The sequence below is a fragment of the Pelophylax lessonae genome, assembly GCF_965119305.1.
Source record: "Pelophylax lessonae genome assembly, chromosome: 2".
Taxonomy (NCBI): domain Eukaryota; kingdom Metazoa; phylum Chordata; class Amphibia; order Anura; family Ranidae; genus Pelophylax; species Pelophylax lessonae.
The window spans coordinates 698,045,018-698,069,299 of record NC_138769.1 but is presented as its reverse complement, the minus strand read 5'-3'; the positions used below and the strand labels follow the sequence as shown (position 1 = coordinate 698,069,299).

At 45.1% G+C, this 24,282-nt stretch overlaps 1 protein-coding gene across 4 annotated transcripts in view; it reads left to right on the top strand.

The window, feature by feature from the left end:
- LOC309545966 (sialidase-3-like) overlaps positions 1-24,282 on the top strand; it is a 452,583-nt gene that overhangs the window by 401,536 nt on the left and 26,765 nt on the right. For 2 of the 4 annotated variants that reach the window (XM_082245424.1, XM_082245423.1), the window contains exon 1: positions 9,426-9,473. The exons of the other annotated variants lie outside the window; for them this stretch is intronic. The gene's annotated coding sequence lies outside the window, so the exon portion shown is untranslated. Of the gene's footprint in view, positions 1-9,425; positions 9,474-24,282 lie in introns of those variants that run through there. 4 annotated transcript variants of the gene reach the window in all.

Here is a 24,282-nt window from a genome sequence, read left to right as displayed (position 1 = left end):
TGCTCCAGGGCTCCAGGTAAGTGCACTGGCCTCGGGGGGGGGCACACTGCATTGAAGGGGGAATGTACGCTGGTCACTGCATTCTAAGGTGGCATGTACGCTGGTCACAAGATTCTAAGAGGGCATGTGCGCTGGTCACTACATTCTAAGGGGGGCATGCACGCTGGTCACTGCATTCTAAGGGGGCATGTATGCTGGTCACTGCATTCTAAGGGGGCATGTATGCTGGTCACTGCATTCTAAGGGGGCATGTATGCTGGTCACTGCATTCTAAGGGGGCATATGTATGCTGGTCACTGCATTCTAAGGGGGCATATGTATGCTGGTCACTGCATTCTAAGGGGGCATGTACGCTGGTCACTGCATTCTAAGAGGGCATGTACGCTGGTCACTGCATTCTAAGAGGGCATGTACGCTGGTCACTGCATTCTAAGGGGGCATGTATGCTGGTCACTATATTCTAAGGGGGCATGTACGCTGGTCACTACATTGATAGGGGGCATGTATGCTGGTCACTGCATTCTAAGAGGACATGTATGCTGGTCACTACATTAAAAGGGGCATGTATGCTGGTCACTGCGTTGAAAGGGGGAATGTATGCTGGTCACTGCATTGAAAGGGGCATGTACGCTGGTCACTGCATTGAAAGGGGGCATGTACGCTGGTCAATGCATTGAAGGGGTATGTACGCTGGTCACTGCATTGAAAGGGGGCATGTACGCTGGTCACTACATTGAAAGGGGGAATGTATGCTGGTCACTGCATTGAAAGGGGCATGTATGCTGGTTACTGCATTGAAGGGGGCATGTATGCTGGTCACTGTATTCTAAGGGGGCATGTATGCTGGTCACTACATTCTAAGGGGGCATGTACGCTGGTCACTACATTCTAAGGGGGCATGTACGCTGGTCACTGCATTCTAAGGGGGCATGTATGCTGGTCACTGCATTCTAAGGGGGCGTGTATGCTGGTCACTGCATTCTAAGGGGGCGTGTACGCTGGTCACTGCATTCTAAGGGGGCATGTACGCTGGTCACTGCATTCTAAGGGGGCATGTATGCTGGTCACTGCATTCTAAGGGGGCATGTATGCTGGTCACTGCATTTTAAGGGTGAATATGTACGCTTATCACTACATTCTAAGGGGGCATGTATGCTGGCCACTGCATTCCAAGAGGGCATGTACGCTGGTCACTGCATTCTAAGGGGGCATGTAAGCTGGTCACTACATTCTAAGGGGGCATGTACGATGGTCACTACATTGAAAGGGAGCATGTATGCTGGTCACTGCATTCTAAGAGGGCATGTAAGCTGGTCACTACATTGAAAGGGGCATGTACGCTGGTCACTGCATTGAAAGGGGGAATTTATGCTGGTCACTGCATTGAAAGGGGCATGTACGCTGGTCACTGCATTGAAAGGGGGCATGTACACTGGTCACTACATTGAAAGGGGGCATGTATGCTGGTCACTGCATTGAAGGGGGCATGTGCGCTGGTCACTACATTGAAAGGGGGAATGTATGCTGGTCACTGCATTGAAAGGGGCATGTATGCTGGTCACTGCATTGAAGGGGGCATGTGCGCTGGTCACTGCATTGAAAGGGGGCATGTACGCTGGTCACTGCATTGAAAGGGGGCATGTACGCTGGTCACTGCATTGAAAGGGGGTATGTACGCTGGTCACTGCATTGAAAGGAGCATGTACGCTGGTCATTGCATTGAAAGGGGGCACACTATACCTTAATTACTGAAGACACTTTTGCGACCTCAAAGTCACGCAATTTTTTTACAGCGTTTTTTGCCGCAAAGCAAAGCCTATTACATTTTTCTGTTTGCGCCCCCCCAAAAATTTTGAGCACCAGCCGCCACTGGTGGTTGTACGGGCGCTCCATCTATATTGATAGACATGCTTGGTCCATCCGGGTCAAGAATGAGAAGGGAAAATATATCCAAGTGCCTCATCCAGAGTACTGCATCTAAAGTAAGACTCTTCAGTACTTTACCAAAAAGTGGGAGGAGTTCAGGGGCAACTAAAGCAATGAAAATGTGTGTGGCCGGCTGGCTATCACAACTGACCAAGGAAATCTTTTGTTTAAAATATAATGCTGATTTTGAATTGCATCTGTTAAAAGGATATATTCCCCTTGGGCCATCGGGCCAGAGTCTTTGGGAAAGAAAGTCAAGTGTTGCATTGTTAGACCTTCTTAGGCCATCGGGCCGGGATCTGTTGTGGATTACAAATGGCTGTGTGGGACTTCATCCACAGACTTTACCGAAGAAACTGCTACAAAGTTTGTGAATGGTCAAGAACTTTGGTGTGGGGTGCCTTGCTGGACCCCCGTGAAATTTGCCTGACTCAGCAGGACTGCGGGTCATGATAGATTGTGACCTGCCCTGTTTCCTTACTGAAGTGCTCAAAGAGACAGCAGAGGGCGCTGTTTCACTTCATACAAAAGGACTCTGTCTAGACAGTCAGTGTTAGGGGACAAGCTTTTCAAGTTAAAGAGGTTGTACACTCTTTTAAAAAAATTTTTTTTTTTTTAGAAGCTGCAAGAGAAAGACATAATGAGCTAGTATGCTTCGCATACTAGCTCATTATGAAATACTTACCTTAGAACGAGCCCCCGCCGTGCCGCTCTCTTACCTGTATGACGGGCGACATGACATGTCGCCCGTCTTCCGGGATCGCGGCATCCGGTCATCTGATTGGCCGGAGCCGCGGTGACGTCACTCCTGCGCACGCGCACAGGAGCCGACGGTCACGGCACGGGGCTCTGAAGGAACGGCACGATCAGCCGTTCCTTCAGAGCGCATGCGCCAGTGACGTCACTGGCTGCATTAAAGGTAAATATCTCCTAAACGGTGTAAGTTTAGGAGATATTTACAGTACCTATAGGTAAGCCTTATCATAGGCTTACCTATAGGTACAACTTCCTGAGGAGGGTTTACTTCCTCTTTAAGAGAGGACCCCGGCGTGTCAAGACACTGGATGACAGAGGTAGTCAGGGAGGGAGTGGAAAGGTCACCCTTGAAGTTTGGAGGAGGGTCTTTCCACTCAACTGTTCAGTAAATTAGAAGTGTGATGTGATTTCTATGTGATGAGATTGACTAACCTTTGCTTCCTTTTTCTCTATACAGGTGGGACCACCTTAGAGATAGACAGTCAGGATGTTTGCACTGTATTTTTCTTGTTGTTCCCCACCAAATGAGTTTTTTTGGTGGTGGGGGGGGGGGGGGGGGGGGGGGTGCATCAGTTACCATGCACTTTAAACTGTGTATATACATGTACAGCAGATTGTAAATATATATTTTTTCATGCTAACTTATTTGTACATTAGTTTTTCCTTTTTCCCCTTTTCCAGGTTTGTGGGATACTCCTGATTTTTGGCAGAGTTTTTGATAGGAGGCGGCTGCCTCAGAGTCAGAGGGACCTGACTCATTTAGATTTTGCGCTATAAACAAATGTATCACCCTACAGGTAGGTGCTAGGTAAAGATATAGTGGGCCTTGTCTGCCTAACAGCAGGGCTGTGATTTGTTAGGTAGGGTGTCAGGGCTTCCAGATGTGCCTGCTGAGGGGAGAAGTATCCCCACTGGCTCCTGTGAGAGGCTTCTCATAGGGCAGTGTGGGAAACCCAATCAGGGGACACATCCCAGCTTATAACTACCCCAAAAGGCAGATCATGCTGCAAAGGATTCTGGGAGTGGGTATAAGTTTGGGGGAAGTGCATGACAGGGTGTCTTTGGCGGGAGCAGAGTCCCAGTAGGGAGAGTGCAGCTGTCTCTCTCCTCCTGTCTGAGGAAGCGGATAGTTCGGGGAGTCGCCTGAATTTCCAGAGTGAGCTGAGGGGATCTGGTGTGCCGAGAATCTGCGAAGAGAGAGAGGGGTCCAGTCCCAGGAAAGCCTACACAGGTTGTGAGTACTGAGTATTGCCCCTGGGGGTCTGCCTAGTGTCAGAGGGGACCACTCCGAAGAAGGTTCTGGGATCCAGTGTCAGCTAGCTATAAAGGGGGTACCTAGGTTGAGGACCCTGAAGTTACAGAGAGGGTACATAGTCAGTGGACCCTGAAGAGTTCAAGTCCAAGGGGGTACCTACATTTGGGCCCCGAATAGTACAGAGTGTGTCAGTTGCTAACACAGTTCTACAGAGTTCTACTTCATACTACCTCAAGCTAGCCAAAGAGGAGGACAGTATTCAGTGACTTACACAGCTAAACAGTTCTAGAGTATTCAGCACTGGATCTTCTGGACTAACAGTCGAGGATTCAGCACTTCTGTGTTCATCAAGTTATTCTCTGCGTTAGTGAGCGTTGGCAGGCGTCGGCTGGCGTCAAGAAAGCGCCAACGGGCACTTTTCAAGGATAAAGTCCCAATTGTGTATAGTTAAGCCTCAAGGAGTATCCTACTCATTCCCTTCTCCCATCCCCTACTACATCAATAATAACCACAAACAAAGATGCCGGAGTTGTCGCTGCTTCAGTTGTCACACCCAGGGTCACAGCTCACATGGGCTGGGGAAAGTACCGGTACTAATGGCAGACCCACATCAGGCCATAGGCCTGGAAACCTTGCTACACAAAAAAAGAGCGACAATTTTGAAAAAAAAAAACACAATATTTTTTCCTTTAAAACATTCCCAATAAAACAATTTAAAAAATCTAATTTTTTTATCAGTTTAGGCCAATTTGTATTCTGCTACATATTTTTGGTAAAAAAACAAATCCCAAAAATCCCTAGTAATGGCAGTGATCAGCGATTTTTAGCGGGACTGCGACATTGCGGTGGACACATCGGATCCCTAACTGACATTTTTGACACTTTTTGGGGACCAGTGACATTATTACAGTAATCAGTGCTAAATAATATGCGCTGTTACTATATAAATGATTGTTAAGTGTGCTCCTAAATGTGCTTGCTAACTGGGGGGAAGGGCTCTGTGACAGGCACGGAGAGATCGGTGTTTCAGCCTAGCTGAAACACACGATCCCTCTGTGCCTGTGTGACAGGAGAACCGCCTGCTTTGTTTACATAGGCAGGTTTTCTGTCAGTTTCCCCCAAAGATCCCGGGAGGCCGGCAGTGATTGAGCCTGCTCCTGCCGCGGTCTGGCTCCCGCTGTGTCTAATCACAGCGGGAGACCGTGTGCACATAATTACGTACATGTACGTAATTATGCGCAGCCGAGCCGCCCTGCCGCAGTAAATCTGCATGGGACGGTCGGCAAGTGGTTAAAAACTAGAAGGATAGTGGGGAACCACCGTCTTCGAGGAAGAAATGTGGTCGGAAAAAAATCTTGATTGATCGAGATCGGCGATCACTTAAACATTTGGTGAAATCAAATCGTAGAAAAACAACAGTAGAACTCAGGGCTATGTTTAACCGGTTGCCGACCGCCGCAAGTACATTTACTGCGGCGGTCAGCCCCGGCCAGGCAAAGTGATGTAGGGGTACGTCACTTGCCTGTCACTGACTTGTGAGCCAATAGCGGGCGAGCGCGCGCCCGCCGAGGCGCGCGCCCGCCCCGGCTCGTTCACCGATCGTCCGCCGGTCACTCACGATCGCTCCGGTGAAGGGAGAAAGACAGGCGGCTAATGTAAACAAGCCGCCTGTCATTCTCCCCTGTGTAAAAATGGAGATCAGACGGTTCTACTATGTAGAACCATTGATCTCTGTTTTTACACTAGTAGCCATGTCCCTTTACAGTTAGAAGCACGCCCCTAGGACACACTTAACCCCTCCCTCTCCAATACAGTTAACCCCTTCCCTGCCAGTGTCATTTTTGCAGTAACAGTGCATATGTATAGCACTAATTACTGCATGTGTGCAGTGACGTATATTACATTACGTCACTGGTAACCCCAAAAGTGTCAAAAATGTCAGTCAAGGGTCCGATCTGTCCGCTGAAATGTCGCAGTACCGCAAAAAAAAAAATCGCAGATCGCCGCCATTACTCGTTAAAAAAAACCCACCAAAAATGACAAAAATCTTTCCCTTTGTTAGTAAACGCGATAACTTTTGCGCAAACCAATCAAAATACGCTTTTTGAGATTTTTTTTTTTTACAAAACATATGTAGCATAAAACAAATTGGCCGAAAATGTTAAAAAATTTTGATTTTTACATTTTTTTGGGGGGGAATTTCATATAAAAAAATGTGAAAAATATTTTTATTTTTGCAAAATTGACGCTCTTTTTTTGTTTATAGCGCGTGATCAAAAAATCGCACAGGTGATCAAATACCACCAACAGAAAGCTTTGTTTGTGGGAAAAAAAGGACGACAAATTCGTTTAGGTACAGCGTCGCACGACCGCGCAATTGTCCATTAAAATCACACAGTAAAAAATCGGAAAAAAACCCCCTGGTCAGGAAGGGGGTAAAATCTTCCGGGGCTTAAGTGGTTAAAGCGGAGTTCCGGCCTCAAAATTGAAAAAATAGATTTTGGGCCATCCGCTTGCTGAGGGCAACCTTAAAAAGAAATGGATGCTCCCGATTTTTTTTTTTTGGTCACTTACCTTGTAATTGAAGAAAATATACTCACCTTCCTTCCACTTCCTCCCTCTGTGGCCGCGGCCCGCGCCGTCTCTTCCGGCTTGCGGAAGCTGTGCAGGGAAGCCACGCCTGATCCGGAAGTGACGAGCGGGCCGGTGCAGTGCATTCTGGGAATCTGACGTCACCGAAGAGTATACAGAAGAGGACGCGCTGGCTTCAGCTGCCCACACCTGAGATGGCAGCGCTGGAGAAGACATTTTCAAGGTAAGTATTTCTTCTAAAAGGTAAGTGCGACCTGGGACAGTTCAGAGGCTATCCATTGTGGAATGTACTAGCCCTGACTGTCCCGGGGGTATTTTAATCTAAATTTCTCCCCCGAGGCCGGAACTCCACTTTAATAGTAAAAGTAAGAGCATTTCCACATTCACAATGCAAAGCTAACTACCTGAATATACTGAATGACCAGGTTATTCCATCAATGGATTTTTTTTTTCCCTGTCTGGCACGGGCATATTCCAAGATGGTAATGCCAGGATTCATTGGGCTCAAATTGTGAAAGAGTGGTTCATGGAGCATGAGACATCATTTTCACACATGGATTGGCCACCACAGAGTCCAGAACCTAACCCCATTGAGAATCTTTGGGATGTGCTGGAGAAGGCTTTGTGTAGTGGTCCGACTCTCCCATCATCAATACAAGATCTTGGTTAAAAATGAATGCAACACTGGACGAAAATAAATCTTGTGACATTGCATGAGCTTATCGAAACCATGCCACAGCGAATGCGTGCCGTAATCAAAGCCAACAAAATATTAGAGTGTGTGACCTTTTTTGGTGGTGACTTTTTTTGGCCAGGCAGTGTATATGGTAATATATAAGTAGCACTACTCCCTTGGGAGCTGCTGGTTACGGGTTCCCCTGGGTTACCATTAGCAACAGCACGACAGTTCAACATTTTCCAAGTGATTTTGGCTCAGTCAGGAAACAGTCTAGGAGCTTTGGTTTTTGTGTCTTTATTGAGAATTTGGATGGGAGAAGGGAATGAGTGGGATACTCCAACTTGTATAACTATGCACAATTAGCTGGGACGACTGAATAATGCTAAGTGCGGCTAGGCCGCTGCCTTACCTTGTCAGTTGCAGTGAAGTAGTAAGAAATTAACTGTCTGAGGTAATCTGTACTGTACTGCAGAACAATCTTCAGGGCCCTTCCTGGCACCCCCTTTGTTCCTATTCTTCAGGGTCGACTACACGGCACCCCCTTTACTGATACACTTCCTGTGTGAGCTAGCTACTTGATCCCCCTGACTTCTCTGGAGTAGTCTCCCTTCCTGGGCTGACCCTTAGGCAAACCTCCTGGTACTCACAGACACTGTTTTTCCCAAGAGACTCTGTCAGCACTCTGGACCCTCTGCAGCTCAGCTCCACACCTGGTTCACTAGTGCCTCGTTTCCACCGAGTGGTACGGTTCGGTTCATTACGGTACGGTTCGGAACACCTTGCGTTTCCACTGCCAATAGTACCCTTTCCTGATAGGCGTGGTGTATCAGGAAAGCTGTGATAGACGATTCTCTGTCAATCAAAGTTCTGCAGAGTGTAGCTCCACCCTGTTGGTACGGTACTAATGTGCTTGGTACCCCAACGAAAGGGTCCCAAAAAAGTGGTACGGTACGGTTCGGAATTAGGGTACCATTCACAATGGAAACAGCAAAAATAGCGTACCGTACCGAACCAAACCGTACCGCTCAGTGGAAACGAGCCATAGGCCGACTGCCTAAACCACCTTCCGCACACCTGCAGGAGGAGAGACAGTGTCCACCTCCTCCTAGGACTTTGCTCCCGCCAAAAGATGCCCTGTCACATGTCCCGTCTGTATTTATGGTCAATCGCAGGATGCTTTGCAGGAATGCCCTCCCTCTGGGACTGCCATAAAACATGATGTGTCACTGGCTAGGTTTCCTCCACTGTCCAACAAGCTCCCTTATTGGATACATTGGGGGTACTCCCTCAGACCCAGTGAATCACACCTGGAAACATGTGACAGGCTAACTAACAGATCAGGCTCCCCTGATAAGCAGAGGGAGCAAATAGATGCTTTTTCCTAGCACCTACCTAGGAGGATGCTACATATAACTTATATACAAACGCAAACAATAACTGCATATATAAGCACAAGATATTCATGATAGTAATGGTTAGAGTACATGAATTACGTTTTGGTTGTGGATAGAAAAAAGATTTAAAAAAAATCAAATAATGTGGTATGAGTCCCGGTTCACACTGAGGCGACCTGGTCGCTCCGACTTAGAAAAAGGGTCCGGAGCTTCTTTGGGGCGACCAGGAGGTGACCGTCATAGACTTCAATGTTATGAAGTCCGTGGCGGCCGCTCCGAGGTCGCGGCGCGCTGCTCGCACCACGACCTCGGAGGTCGCGGTGCGAAGTAGCGTCGCCCCTATGTGAACGGGGCCTGAAAAAACATATTATTGTGGGGTAAAATACATAAATAAAATCCAAATGAAATCAAAAATCATAAATGGCTTCGCTTTTGAGGTATAAATTACACATAAGTAAGGGAGACGTTCCTTTGTTGCGGAGACTATGTCCGTCCCGGCTGGTGAGAACAGAGGCAGCACAGATCTAATCGACGCTGACAATGGAGAGAAAGAGCCAGCACCGCAGGGCGGCCATGCACTGGCAGGACACAAGGAGGGCTTCCTGTGTATAGCTGTGCTAGGCGCTGTGACTGTTAGGATGCTGCAGCCAGTAGGAAGTCAGCAAAGTTTTGGGAGGTTCCCATACACAGAACAGAAGAGAGGAAAATCTAGCAGTCTCCCATCACAGTTCAGACACCAGCTGAGTGTCCAGATCAACAGAGCTGTGTGACAGCCACACAGGACCCCATCCACATCTACAGGGAGCTCATAACAGAGAGCCCCAGCAGCTGAGGACCAGGATCACCAACAAGACTCCATACACTGCCACTGGTAAGTGTCTATATCCAGGAGATATCAGATTATTATATTATTATTGGAAGGTCTCAGCTCCTGACTTCGCAGCTTCGATCACATGTTGCAGCTATTTCCAAGGAGTCTCACTTGTGTTTCTGCATTTTTCAGCTCATTATTATTATTATTATATAGGATTTATATAGCACTGACAGTTTACACAGCGCTATACAACTTGAGGGTAGACAGTACAAATAAAATACACCTTGATACAGTAGGATTCGGCTCGTTAGAGCTTACAATCTAGGAATTGTGCATTATGGAGAATGAAGCAAGTAGATTGAGATATAAGGGTGGGGGAGGAGACACCTGGAGTGTGGGAAACTTTTGTAGTTCTGTTCAGCCCCCTTCATACTTCCCTTACTGCAGCTCTTCCCATATCACCCACATGTTTATTATAGAGCAGAAGAGTTTCATTGCATATGGTAGCTGAGGTTCCCCCCCCCCCCCCCGTACTCTCTTCCAGCTCCCAGTGCCTGAAACATGTTAGATGACAGAATTGCGTTATGCAACCGAGCATATTGCAGTTTGGTTTCTGCTTTCCAGGGGATGCAAGTAAATAACATTGTACCAGTGGTGGCTGGTATTAAACATTTTTGGGGAGCGGAAAACAACCCCCCTGCCCCCCCAGGTCCATGGTGCCGCGGCTTCTCCTCCCAGCTAACCCAGTCTTCTTTAGATCCGCCTCCTGTCCTGATTGGCCAGGAGGAGAATCCAGAAACCGATAGCGAATCTTGATTATCTAGTATCACAAGTGGCACTGCGCCCCGGGCACAACCTTTTTTAAGCCAATTAGAGTCTCAGGCTCTAATCATGTGCTTAAAAAAAAAAAGACAGACCTCATAGAAAGGCATTAGTCTGGCGCCCCGCATACAAACTAGGGGGGCTGCGCCCCTTATGGACCGGCCACCACTGCATTGTACTAGCAGTTTTTAAAATATATTTATTAATTGAGAATAGAACGGTTCGAAAAGGTGTTTTTAAAGCAGTTGTATGCCAAGTATGTAAAGGGCACATTCTGCAATCACCCTCATCCCTTCTGCCATGCGTAATTTCACCAGAACTCACAGTTGGTTCAACCTTGCCTTTTAATGATCATGATGTGAAGTTGTATGAAGATCAGATAATTGGCTCCTCCTGTGATCTGTGTTTTTTTTTTTTTGCTACAGAAACCTGCCAAGTAAAAGTTTGATAAAATTATTTTCAATTTAAAGCTGAACCCCAGGAATTAGACAAAATCTACCCCTGCATAGACCCCCCTCCCCGCAATGGTTTAGTCCAGGGAGTGCAGGGATATGGAGTTCCTCTAAGATGCTCTCAGATGTGGTTGCATGCTTGCCTCCTCTACGTACAATGCAGGGTTAATAGCTCTGCACTCCAGGTGATGATGCCAAAGGAATCGCCCAGAGCTGCAGCGAGAAGAGACCGGCGTTGGAGCATTCTGGTTCCAACAGATAGGGCAAGCAATACATCCCTGCACCCGTAGACTAAAAAGGCATTTAACCCTTGCAGCATGGGAGTGGGGGCAGATTGTATCTCATTCCTGAAACTTACAACGTAAAATGCCAGGCAACTTATTTTTTTCCTAGTTTTGGATATAGTGTGGTAAGGTTAGACCCTCCGCCAGGTTTTTAACCACTTTACGTCCGCTCACAGTAATACTACTGCGGCAGAGTGGCTCGTTATCGTCTGACGACGTAGTATTAACGTCGTCAGACACTCCCCCTTCTGGGCGGCGCTTGCGCGCCGCCGGAGGCTCGCTCCCGCTGTTTTCATTCACAGCGGAAGTCGGGCCAGGGGAGGAGCAGCGGCGATCGCCGCTGCTCTGCCCCGATCGCCGGGGATCTAGTGTGGAGATCCGCCCGCCTGTGTGAACACAAGCGGACGGATCTCCATAGTGACAGGGAGTGACAGATCGGACTGTTCAGCATAGCTGGACATCCGATCTGTCCCTGACTCACTCAGTCACCTCCCCCCCCCACACGTCAGTAAGCACCAGGCATACATTAACCCCTCCCTCTCCAATAAAATTAACCCCTTCCCTGCCAGTGTCATTTTTACAGTAACAGTGCATATTTATAGCACTGATTACTGCAGTAATGTCACTGGTACCCCCAAAAGTGAAAAAAATGTCAGTCAAGGGTCCGATCTGTCCGCCGCAATGTCGCAGTCCCACAAAAAAAAAATCGCAGATCGCCGCCATTACGCGTTAAAAAAAAAAACACCAAAAATGACAGAAATCTTTCCCTTTGTTAGTAAACGCAATAACTTTTGCGCAAACCAATCAAAATACGCTTATTGTGATTTTTTTTACCAAACATAGGTAGCAGAAAACAAATTGGCCAAAAATTTTTTAAAAAATTGGTTTTTACATCTTTTTTGGGGGGAATTTCATATAAAATAATGTTAAAAATATTGTTATTTTTTCAAAATAAACGCTCTTTTTTGTTTATAGCGCAAAAAGTAAAAATCGCACAGGTGATCAAATACCACCAAAAGAAAGCTCTGTTTGTGGGAAAAAAAGGACGTAAATTTAGTTTGGGTACGGCGTCGCACGACCGCGCAATTGTCAGTTGAATTTGCACAGCGCCGAATCGCAAAAAGTGGCCTGGACGGAAGACAGCAAAATCCTCCGGTGGTAAAGTGGTTAATAAAGCAGAGTTCCACCCAAAAACACAACTAGGTCTTAAACAAAAGACCACCCCCACCCCCCTCGTTTTTGGATAGATATTTTTTTTCTATTTGTTATGTACCTTTTCTAGTGTACATAGCTGTACTTCCGTCCTAATCCAGATGCCAACAGTTTGCGCAGTGCTTTACAACACGAGGGCAGACAGTACGGTCACAATACAATGTAATACAGTAGGAATCAGAGGGCCCTGCTCCTTAGAGCTTACAATCTGTGAGGGACACCTGTTCTGGTAACAAGTAGAAGAGGAATCCCCTCACTTTTGGGAGCGCTAACCCGCCTCCACTCTATTGACTGTCTATAAAAATTATTTGCTTAGACTTCCACTTTAAACATGCGCACTTCTATACAGATCAGATTCAGATTTAGACAACAAACATTTTCGGTCATCTAAAGTAGCTACAATTGTCTGTGACTAACTCCATGAATGGAACAATTGTGGTGCAGAACTTGTCATTGTCTGAGTATATAATTGTTCTGCAAGTATCACGCTCTGGTCCATAAAAGTGAATGGCTATGCTTCATCAGAGCAGCTGTGAAGAATGAAAGCAAAAAAGGAACACTTTTCCAACCTCCCAATAATGCAGCATGGGGGTGGGCAATAATTATTGTTAGAAATTATAATAGATTATTGTTTATAATATTTACTGACTGATTGTATAAAACATGAATATTAAGGAAAAAAAGATTAATATTAATAATTATTATTAACCTCTTGCCGACCGCCCACCGTAGTATTACTGCGGCAGGGTGGCTCGGCTGCGCAAAATCACGTAGCACTACGTGATTTCGTGAACGAGGTCTCGGCGGCGCGCAAAGCCGGGCTCAAACACAATGGGAGGCGGGCCGCAGGAGGAGCGGCAGCGATTGCCGCTGGAATCCCTTGATCGTCAGAGGAACTGACAGAAGACCCGCCTGCTTATGTCAACAAAGCAGGTGAGTCTTCTGTCACACAGGCAGAGAGAGATCAGGAGAAACCCCGATCTCTCTGTGCCTGTCACAGAGCCCTCCCCAAACACACACACAGTCAGTTAGCATATTTAGGCATATATTAACCCCTTTTATCACCCCCAGTGTTAACCCCTTCCCTGCCAGTGTCATTTATACAGTAACAGTGCATAATATTTAGCACTGATTACTGTAGTAATGTCACTGGTCCCCAAAAAGTGTCAAAAATGTCAGTTAGGGGCCCGATCTGTCCGCCGCAATGTCGCAGTCCCGCTAAAAAATGCTGATTACCACCATAACTAATAAAAACAAAAAAATAAATAAAAATGCCAAAAATCTATCCCGTAGTTTGTAAAAGCTATAACTTTTAAGTAAACCAAGTAAAATACGCTTTTTGGGATTTTTACCAAAAATATGTAGCAGAATACAAATTGGCCTAAACTGATAAAAAAATGTTATTTTTAAAACATTTTTATTGGGAATGTTTTATAGCAGAAAGTGAAAAAATATGGCGTTTTTTTCAAAATTGTCGCTCTTTTTTTGTTTATAGCGCAAACGCAGAGGTAATCAAATACCACCAAAAGAAAGCTCTATTTGTGAGAAAAAAAGGACATTAATTGCATTTGGGTACAGCGTCACACGACCGCGCAATTTTTCGTTAAAATAACGCAGTGCCGAGTCACAAATAATGGCCTGGTCATCAAGGGGGTAAAACCTTCTGGAGCTGAAGTGGTTAATTATGTTTTTGAAAAATATTATTGCATTACTCACCTCTTATCGGGTACTCTCTGCTGCAGTACCTCTTCTCAGCCACATAGTGTCCTCAGTCTTCCATATTGAAAGACACCCAAAGTTACTCAACCTGGAAGACTGAGGACATACTGAGAGTGCAGGGCCTCACTACGTCACCCTGCATTCACAGTGTAATGATGCAGAGTCAGCACCACTTTCTGCTTAACTGCAAAAAAAAAATCGAAACAGGACCCAGCATGTCATGTAATTGGCTTGAAGATAAGTGGAAAAGATATGGCTGAAGGGGGAAGCCCAGAAATGTGTTTTATAGTCGAAATTTTAATAATGATTCTCTCTTCCACCAGTCTGCGCTCTAAATCATTCCAAAGGTGTTCTGTCGGGTTGAGGTCAGGACTCTGTGCAGGCCAGTCAAGTTCCTCCACCCCAAATTTGCTCATCCATGTGTTTATGGACCTTGCTTTGTGCATTGGTGCTCAGACATGTTGGAACAGGACGGGGTCACCCCCAAACTGTTCCCACAGGGTGGGGAGTATGAAATTGTCCAAAATGTCTTGGCATGCTGACGTCTTAAGAGGTCCCTTCACTGGAACTAAGGGCCCAACCCCTGAAAAACAACCCCACACCATAATCCCACCTCCACCAAATGATTTGGACCAGTGCACAAAGCAAGGTCCATAAAGGAATGGATGAGCAAGTTTGGGGTGGAAGAACTTGACTGGTCTGTACAAGGTCCTGATCTCAACTCGACAGAACATGTTTCGGATGAATAAGAGCGGAGACTGCGAGACAGACCTTCTCGTCTGACATCAGTGCCTGACCTCACAAATGCGCTTCTGGAAGAAAGGTCAAATATTCCCATAGACACACTCCTAAACCTTGTTGACAGCCTTCCCAATAAAAGTTGAAGCTGTTATAGCTACAAAGGTTGGGCCAACTCAATATTGAACCTACGGACTAAGACTGGGATGTCATTAAAGTTTATGTGTGTGTAAAGGCAGGCGTCCCAATACTTTTGACAATATAGTGTATGTCTGTAGTTTTCAAACTAGTTATACTGAAACTTGCTTTCTTTGCTTTAGCTTTCAATAATTGGGAACAGTTAGGATCTCTTCATTTTTTTAATGGCTGTCTTTGCATTCGGAGATTTGTCTTTATTTCCTGTTTCGATCACCTGAACAGGAAGTAAAGGGATTTCCCTCAAATTAGGATACGGGTGGCACTGACAAAGGTTGAAAATATGGACTAACATATACAGTAAGGCTCCATTCACATATAGGCATCTCGGATCATGGGCGGAATTGACACAATTCTGCCCGCGATCCCAAATTATTGCAAATCACAGGACGCCCGTGCGATTCCCGTGACTTGCACTAGCACCCCAAACGCAGTGAGATTTTGCTGCGATTGTCGCCCAACGAATCGCTGTTAAATCGCACAAACCAAATCGCAGGACACCTGTCCCCAAAAAAAGTACAAGAACTTCTTTTGGGCGACAGGCGTCCCGTGATTCTGTTCTGCCCATGATCCGAGACGCCTATATGTGAATGGAGCCTAACTGTATATGTAAGTCCGGGCGTCCCGGGGTTGCAATGATTCAGAATTGCGGGCAGAATCGGGGCAATTCTGCCCATGATCCGAGACGCCTATATGTGAATGGAGCCTAAGCCTCGATTCACACCTATGAATGTTGCTTTTGAGCATTTCTGTAGTGCTTTTTGCTGTGCTTTCCACGTTTTTTTACAACGATTTTACTGTGATTTAATCGCGATTTGCATTTTTTATCGTTTTTTTAAAATTAGTTGTTGGGCAGATTTAGAATCGCAAATCCCGGCAAAATTGTGGTAAAAACACAATACTGTACTTGGAATGTGGATGTGGGTCCATTGAAGACTATTACATGCAAAAAGCTGCATTTTGCAGGAAAAAAGTCACCAACCCTTTCCAAAAATGCAGAGGCATAAAAATGCATTGATGTGAACATGTTCCATAGGAATAATAATATGAGTATTGCAGCGCTTGAACAGTTATAAAATATATCTGTCAGTCCCAGAAGACCAAACGATATGACACAGAACACTGGAAATGCATTCCTGCAAAAAGCATGAAAAAATGCATTAGTGTGAATCCAGCCTTAAACCATGGATTGAGAGTAACTTGGTTTGAGAGTGTTTTATAAGACAAGCAATTTTTTGACTAAATTATGACTTGATAAACAAGCGATGTCTTGATATACAAGTGGCATAATGTCACAACTGTGTATAAAAGAGAAGAGAGGCGCCTCTAAGTGTAGCAATATGGTTACATTTAATGAATGTAGCACTGCCCCCTTGAGGACTGCTGGATTTCACACTTACGGGTCCCCCTGGGTTACCATTAGCAACCTTGACATTAATAGTCTCTCTCTCTTTCCTTCTTGGCTCGTTCAATAAATAGTCCAGGGGTATGTAGTTGTTTTTGTGTTTTATTGATAAATTAGGGATGGGAGAAGGTAATAGTGGGATACTCCGAATTAACTATGCACAAGATTTGAGGACTTCTATCTCTTCGTACAGCCAGGCTGTTGATCCACCTTGCCACTGAGGTGAATTTAGCTTTAAGTCTCTTTCCCAGATGACTTGATGAACTAAATGTATCTTCAGGACCCTCTCCATAGTATCCTCTTTCTTGGCTGCTGACACCCATTCACTGACTATTCTACTCCTGGGGTGACCCCCCTCAGGTCAGGCCCCTTGACATGATCCCCTGTACTCACGATACTGTTTTTCCAGGGTCTCCAGTGTCTCCCTCTCAGTCAGCTCTCCTGGACCTCTGGGTTCAGCTCCATTCCTCTGGCCCTCAGGATGACCTCCTGAGGCCATGTGTCACTGCTACAGAGGAGGAGGCAGCCGCCACCCTCCCTCCTGGACTCTGCTTTCCAGCCAAAGACCCCACGGCATATGTGCTCCTGGCTTTTATACAGTATCCCAGAATGCACCGAGGCAACTTGCCCCTGCCAATCACCAGGACTGTACCAAAGCCTATGCATCCATTTGTCAGGTTTCCTCCCACTGCCCAACATGCCTCCCTATTGGACCAATGTGTAACACTCTCTAGGCATAATGAATTGCATACTGAGCACTATGAGCAGACCTCACTAACAGATCCTGCTCTCTAATAAACAGAGAGCAATATAGATTTGCCTGCTGCTCCTCTGATAGGCAAACAGAGCCAAAAACTATACTCTCTCACTAGCTCCTACCTAGGAAGGTGCTACATCAAGGTACAACATTTAGCAACTCACATGCTTGATGAATAAAACAGGCACATCTAAGTATGCTGGTATCCGGGGTAAAGCTGTCCACATAGACCATCCTCCGCCCCGTCATCGATGTCATCCCTTCCACACTGCGCTCCATGAGTGCTTCAAGCCTCACTTTCAGATCGCTCTACTGCAGGGTAGACTTCCCGGTCACGACAGCGGTGAGAGCCGGCGGTGAGAAGGACAGTCTATGTCAGGGTTCGGGAACCTTTTAGGCTGAGAGATCCATGAACACCACATATTTTCAAATGTAATTCCGTGAGAGCCATACACTATATTTCAGGGGTTGGGAACCTTTATTTAATATTCATATTCATGGGCCGTAGCTATACAGTGAGTAGATGGAGCCGTGTGAAAGCGCCTGGAGTCCGGTCAGGAAGAGAGCAGAGCAGGCAGGTATGCAATGAGGCCGGAGTGGTGAAGCGCCTGCAGGCCTGTGAGTGATGGAGGTGAGTATAGGCCCTGAGAAAATGGCGGCCAGCCGCTGAAGGCCTCAGAAGGCAGAGGCAGCTCCCGGGTGTCAGAGGGGAAGGAGATCGTGTCTGTCGGGGCACAGGGAGCTGATGGCAGGTCTTCTTACCGGGCAGTGATTGCCAAGGCCCTCAGATGCACAGCACACAAGCTGGCAGTGGTACCGCGAGTAGGCCGCGGGGTCCGTAGCGCGGCAATCCGGTCACCCAGAGACGAACTGAGGGTAGCAATGGGTAGCCCACAAAGTGTACCGTTGATGGGTGCAGAAATCTCCTTGGCATTGGGCACAGCTACACGGATGGCACTGGATTGAGTGGTAGATGTTGCGGAGCTCTGGGACTACAAGTCCAGTGCGGCTCACGTCCGGACACGCCCCCCTTTATTAAAGATTTGTCTGCGATCCAGATGCAGCCATCAAAAGAGCCACGTCTGGCTCACGAGCCATAGGTTCCCTACCCCTGGTCTATGTGGACAGCTTTACCCCGAATGCCTCCATACTTAGATGTGCCTCTTTTAATCATCAACCATGTGAGTTGCTAAATGTTGAACCTTCATTAAATGTACCCATATTGCTACACTTAGAGGCGCCTCTCTCCTCTTTTATACTCTGTAGCTACTGCTGGATTTTGCCTCTAATCCCCTTGAGGAGGCGCCATTTGTGGATGGACATTTTATGGTTACACAACCTATCACATTGCTATAATAATTTTATATGGACTATAAACTGAAGGATTTATGAATAAATGGTTGTGGAACGAATTATCTGAGTTTCAATTATTTCTTATGGGGAAATAATTTTTTTCTTTGATATACAAGTGCTTTGGATTACAAGCATGTTTCCGGAATGAATTATGCTTGCAATCCAGGGTTTTACTGTATACTGAATATTAAAAGTCTGACCGAAGTTCGACACTCCTTCGCAGGGGCATACCGTGGGGTTGGCCAGAACGGCCGGGGGGGGGGGGGGGGCGGAAGCTCGGTGCGATGGGCAGCTCCCCTCGTCACAGGGCTCCCCCCACATGACCTATTGATTATCCTGCACTGCTGTCTGCCTGCTGCTGCCTCTACAGTGCCCCCCGCCCGCAGCACACACTGTGGTTGCTAGGATCACGGAGGGGGAGAAGGTAAATCTTCCTCCGCTCTGAATGCTGGAGCCTCAGCCTCGCTTTCCGGCCGAGGATCCAGCAAGCAAGCGGAGGAGGATTTACCTTCTTCCTCCTCCGTGCCTAGTGGATTGGCTCCACCCACCTGGCTCCTCCTCCCTCCATGATCATCTTCTCCATTCAGGCAGAGCGGTCACTCACCATCTGTTCAGAGCTGCTCCACCTCCCAGCTTCACCCTCTCACTCTTGCATCATGGCTTCCAGGGTTCCCTCCTCGTAAGGTAAGGGGAGTCTGATCTAAGGGGGGGCTCTCATCTAATGGGGGTGCACTGATCTAAAGGGAGATTCTTATGTAAAGAAAGATTCTGATCTACAGGTGGACTGCTGATCTAAGGGCGGATCCTGATCTGATGGAAGATTCTGATCTAAAAGAAAACTCCAGATTTAAAGGGGACTTTCATTTAAGTAAAAGGTGATCAAAAGGGGGATTCTTGATCTAGGAGGGACTCTGGTCTAAAGAAAGATACTGATCTAAAGAAGGAATCTGATCTAGGGAAGATTTCTGCTTTAAAAGGGGGACTCTCAACTAAAGGAAGACTATGATCTACAAGGGGATTCTGAAAACAGGGGGGGACTCCTGATATAAAGGGGATTCTAATTAAAGAGGGGGACCTCTAAACTAAGGGGGGAGGGGCTCTGATGTGAGAGGGGACTAATGTAAGGGGGAACTCCGATATAAAAGTAGTCTGAGGACTGGAAGGTTTTACCCCCTTAATGACCAGGCCATTTTTTGTGATACAGCACTGCGTTACTTTAACTGACAATTGCATGGACATGGAGCGCTGTACCCAAATAAATTGAAGTTGCTTTAGCTGACAATTGCGTGGTCATGCGACGTTGTACCCAAATAAATGAATGTCCTTTTCCCTACAAATAGAGCTTTTGGTGGTATTTGATCACTTCTTTTATTTTTTTTGCACTAAAAACCAAAAAAGAGCGATAATTCTGGAAAAAATAGGGAGGGGGGGGGGCGCCGATACGGCTTCTCGCCAAGGGCGCTGGAGACCCTAGGTACGCCTCTGCTCCTTCGAAAACTAAAAAAAAAAACTTCTTGCTGGAATTTTACTTCCACTTTGCAGCTCTACAAATCTTTAAAAACATAAAAGTATTCAAGAAAAAAAAAAAAAAAAAGAAGAAAAACATTTGGCTTAACATAACAGAATTCTCTCTCTGGCCAAAGCACTGTGATCTCTGTATCTGGGCCTCTCCGGGTGTGTCTAGAAGATAGCTGTGGTTACACAATACAATAACATTATGTACTCCAATAGAAGAGCCAGGAAACAGGTTTTTATCTACTACTGTCTGTGAAGAAATCCATAACCATAAAGGAAGCATCGCTGTATTGGGACTGGAGCAGCCAAATCATTAAAATAGAACTAAAGGCAAAACCTTGTTTTGAGAGGATTATAAACCCTGTTAGTTTTTTTTTGCCATCTGTGTCCCATTGGGGAGAATTTCTTTAACTTCCTGTCCCATAGCCAAAACAGGAAGTGAGGGAATCCGAGGGCATCACCAGAACTAGTGCCCCCATTGGAAGATTTCCATTCTATTCCTGTTCTGATGTCAACCCTGAATTTTGGATTTTGTTTTACTTTCATGGTTGATAATAGTACAAAGGATCAATAGAGATCCTAACAGGGACACAAACAGCAATAAAAACCTGACAAGGTTCTAATCCTTCTCCGCTCTGTCCAAGTTTAGAAAAAAAAAAAAAAGTTTGCCCTTAGTTACGCTTTTAATTATCAGAGACTTTCAAAAACCTCTCAGATTAAATTTTTATGCTTTTTCAAAATTTCTCTAATTTGCCTTTTCATATTTTTCACATTTAAAAAAGTCAGCTTACTTTTCAGGAATTTTATCTAAATGATTAGCCCAGTATAAATAAAAATGAAAGAAGCAGTTTTTACTGCAATATTCACTGTCAATCCAGAGCTTTCCCTGTCAATAATTCCTTTTTGCCACTAGATGTCCTCATGGTGGCCAGTGGCATGCAGCCCAGGTTGTCACGGACCTGCTCCTTGGAGCGGAGTCATCATGCAGCCTGCACTCAGTGTAGCACTGAGCAGAATGTGAGGATTACCAGTGCAGCAGTAAGGACCACCCACCATTGGAGTAGAAGAGGAAAGACCACTGATGTCATTGGTCAGGAGTAAAAAGGTTTGTATGTATTTTTAATTTTTTATTTTTTTTATAGTGCAGTGGGGGCTCAGGGCAATGAGGCATTGGGTAAAATTTAAGAAAAAAGTGTAATATTTGCGCTAGTATTTAACCACTTGCCGACCGCCCGCTGCAGTTTTACTGCGGCAGGCTGGCTCGGGTGCGCGAACAGACGTAATACTACGTCTGTCACTCGTGTGGTTCTAGGGGGCACACCACCGGCGTCGCGCTCCCACCCCCACTAGGCATCGGTGATGCCGATGCATGGGAACGGCGGCCGCGACTGCCGCCGGCCACCATGCAATCACTCCTCACTGAGAGAGAAGGATGGGCAGCTGTTGTAAACACAGCAGAACGTTCTTCTCTCTGAAATTATCACAGAGCACCTGTGATCCTTCTATTTAGGATAACAGGTCTCTATGGTCATTTCAAAAGCCCATCCCCCCACAGTAAGTAAACACTCCCCTAGCCTTACATTTAACCCCTTGATCACCCACTAGGTTAACCCCTTCCCTGCCAGTGTCATTAGTACAGTAACAGTGCATATTTTTAGCACTGATTACTGTAGTAATGTCACTGGTCCCTCCAAAAGTGTCAAAAATGTCAGTTAGGGGTCCGACCTGTCCGCCGCAATGACGCAGTCCAGCTAACAATCGCAGATAGCCACCATTACTAGTAAAAAAAAATTAAAAATAAAAATGACATAAATCTTTCCCCTAGTTTGTAGACGCGATAACTTTTGTGAAAACCAATCAAAATACGCTTATTGCGATTTTTTATTTTTTTTATTTTATTTTTTTACCAAAAATATGTAGCAGAATACAAATTGGTCTAAAATGATTAAAAAATTTGATTCAAAAATGTTTATTTTTTTGGGAATGTTTATATAGCTGAAAGTGAAAAATATATATTTTTTTTTTCCAGAAGTGTCGCTCTTTTTTGTTTATTTAAAATAAAAACCGCAGAGGTGATCAAATACCACCAAAAGAAAGCTCTATTTGTAAGGAAAAAAGAGATATCAATTTTATTTTGGTACAGCGTCGCACGACCGCGCAATTTTCCATTAAATTATCGCAGTGCCGAATCTCAAAAAATGGCCTGGTCATTAAGGGGCAAATCCTTCCAGAACTGGTTAAATAATATGTGAAATATCAAGGTGACAATAATCAAAACAAATATGTACATATATGTGAATTCAAACAAATATGAGGACAGCAGCACCTAAATATATTGCACATAACAATAGAAAATACAATGTATAGAAAATAAAGAAAAAATTTCCCTAAATGGTTGGTACTTTATAGGCACTATGTATTTGAACAAACAAGAAGAATATATATGTATTAAAAAACTACAGTGCATTGCAAAAGTATTCGGCCCCCTTGAACTTTGCGACCTTTTGCCACATTTCAGGCTTCAAACATAAAGATATAAAACTGTAATTTTTTGTGAAGAATCAACAAGTGGGACACAATCATGAAGTGGAACGAAATTTATTGGATATTTCAAACTTTTTTAACAAATAAAAAACTGAAAAATTGGGCGTGCAAAATTATTCAGTCCCCTTAAGTTAATAGCCTTTTGCTGCGATTACAGCTGTAAGTCGCTTGGGGTATGTTTCTATCCGTTTTGCACATTGAGAGACTGAAATTTTTGCCCATTCCTCCTTGCAAAACAGCTCAAGCTCAGTGAGGTTGGATGGAGAGCGTTTGTGAACAGCAGTTTTCAGTTCTTTCCACAGATTCTCGATTGGATTCAGGTCTGGACTTTGACTTGGCCATTCTAACACCTAAATATGTTTATTTGTGAACCATTCCATTGTAGATTTTGCTTTATGTTTTGGATCATTGTCTTGTTGGAAGACAAATCTCCGTCCCAGTCTCAGGTCTTTTGCAGGCTCCATCAGGTTTTCTTCCAGAATGGTCCTGTATTTGGCTCCATCCATCTTCCCATCAATTTTAACCATCTTCCCTGTCCCTGCTGAAGAAAAGCAGGCCCAAACCATGATGCTGCCACCACCATGTTTGACAGTGGGGATGGTGTGTTCAGGGTGATGAGCTGTGTTGCTTTTACACCAAACATAACGTTTTGCATTGTTGCCAAAAAGTTTGATTTTGGTTTCATCTGACCAGAGCACCTTCTTCCACATGTTTGGTGTGTCTCCCAGGTGGCTTGTGGCAAACTTTAAACAACACTTTTTATGGATATCTTTAAGAAATGGCTTTCTTCTTGCCACTCTTCCATAAAGGCCAGATTTGTGCAGTATTCGACTGATTGTTGTCCTATGGACAGAGTCTCCCAACTCAGCTGTAGATCTCTGCAGTTCATCCAGAGTGATCATGGGCCTCTTGGCTGCATCTCTGATCAGTCTTCTCCTTGTATGAGCTGAAAGTTTAGAGGGACGGCCAGGTCTTCGTAGATTTGCAGTGGTCTGATACTCCTTCCATTTCAATATTATCGCTTGCACAGTGCTCCTTGGGATGTTTAAAGCTTGCGAAATCTTTTTGTATCCAAATCCGGCTTTAAACTTTTCCACAACACTATCTCGGACCTGCCTGGTGTGTTACTTGTTCTTCATGATGCTCTCTCTTTAAACGGACCTCTGAGACTATCACAGTGCAGGTGCATTTATACGGAGACTTGATTACACACAGGTGGATTCTATTTATCATCATTAGTCATTTTAGGTCAACATTGGATCGTTCAGAGATCCTCACTGAACTTCTGGAGAGAGTTTGCTGCACTGAAAGTAAAGGGGCTGAATAATTTTGCACGCCCAATTTTTCAGTTTTATATTTGTTAGCAAAGTTTGGAAATATCCAATAAATTTCGTTCCACTTCATGATTGTGTCCCACTTGTTGTTGATTCTTCACAAAAAAATTACAGTTTTATATCTTTATGTTTGAAGCCTGAAATGTGGCAAAAGGTCACAAAGTTCAAGGGGGCCGAATACTTTCGCAAGGCACTGTATGTGAATTCAAACAAATATGAGGACAGCAGCACCTAAATATATTGCACATAACAATAGAAAATACAATGTATAGAAAATAAAGAAAAAATTTCCCTAAATGGTTGGTACTTTATAGGCCCTATGTATTTGAACAAGCAAGAAGAATATATATGTATTAAAAATGATATGTTTTATTGGACATATTTAGTTAAAAATTAGCAAATAATATTTGCATATACAAAATCAACACAGAATACATGAAAATGTTTACACCATAAAAATGTGCAATATGCAATAAACTAGTGATGCACCAACTGTAAAATGGATGATGAAACAGAAACTTCCTCCACACTACGCG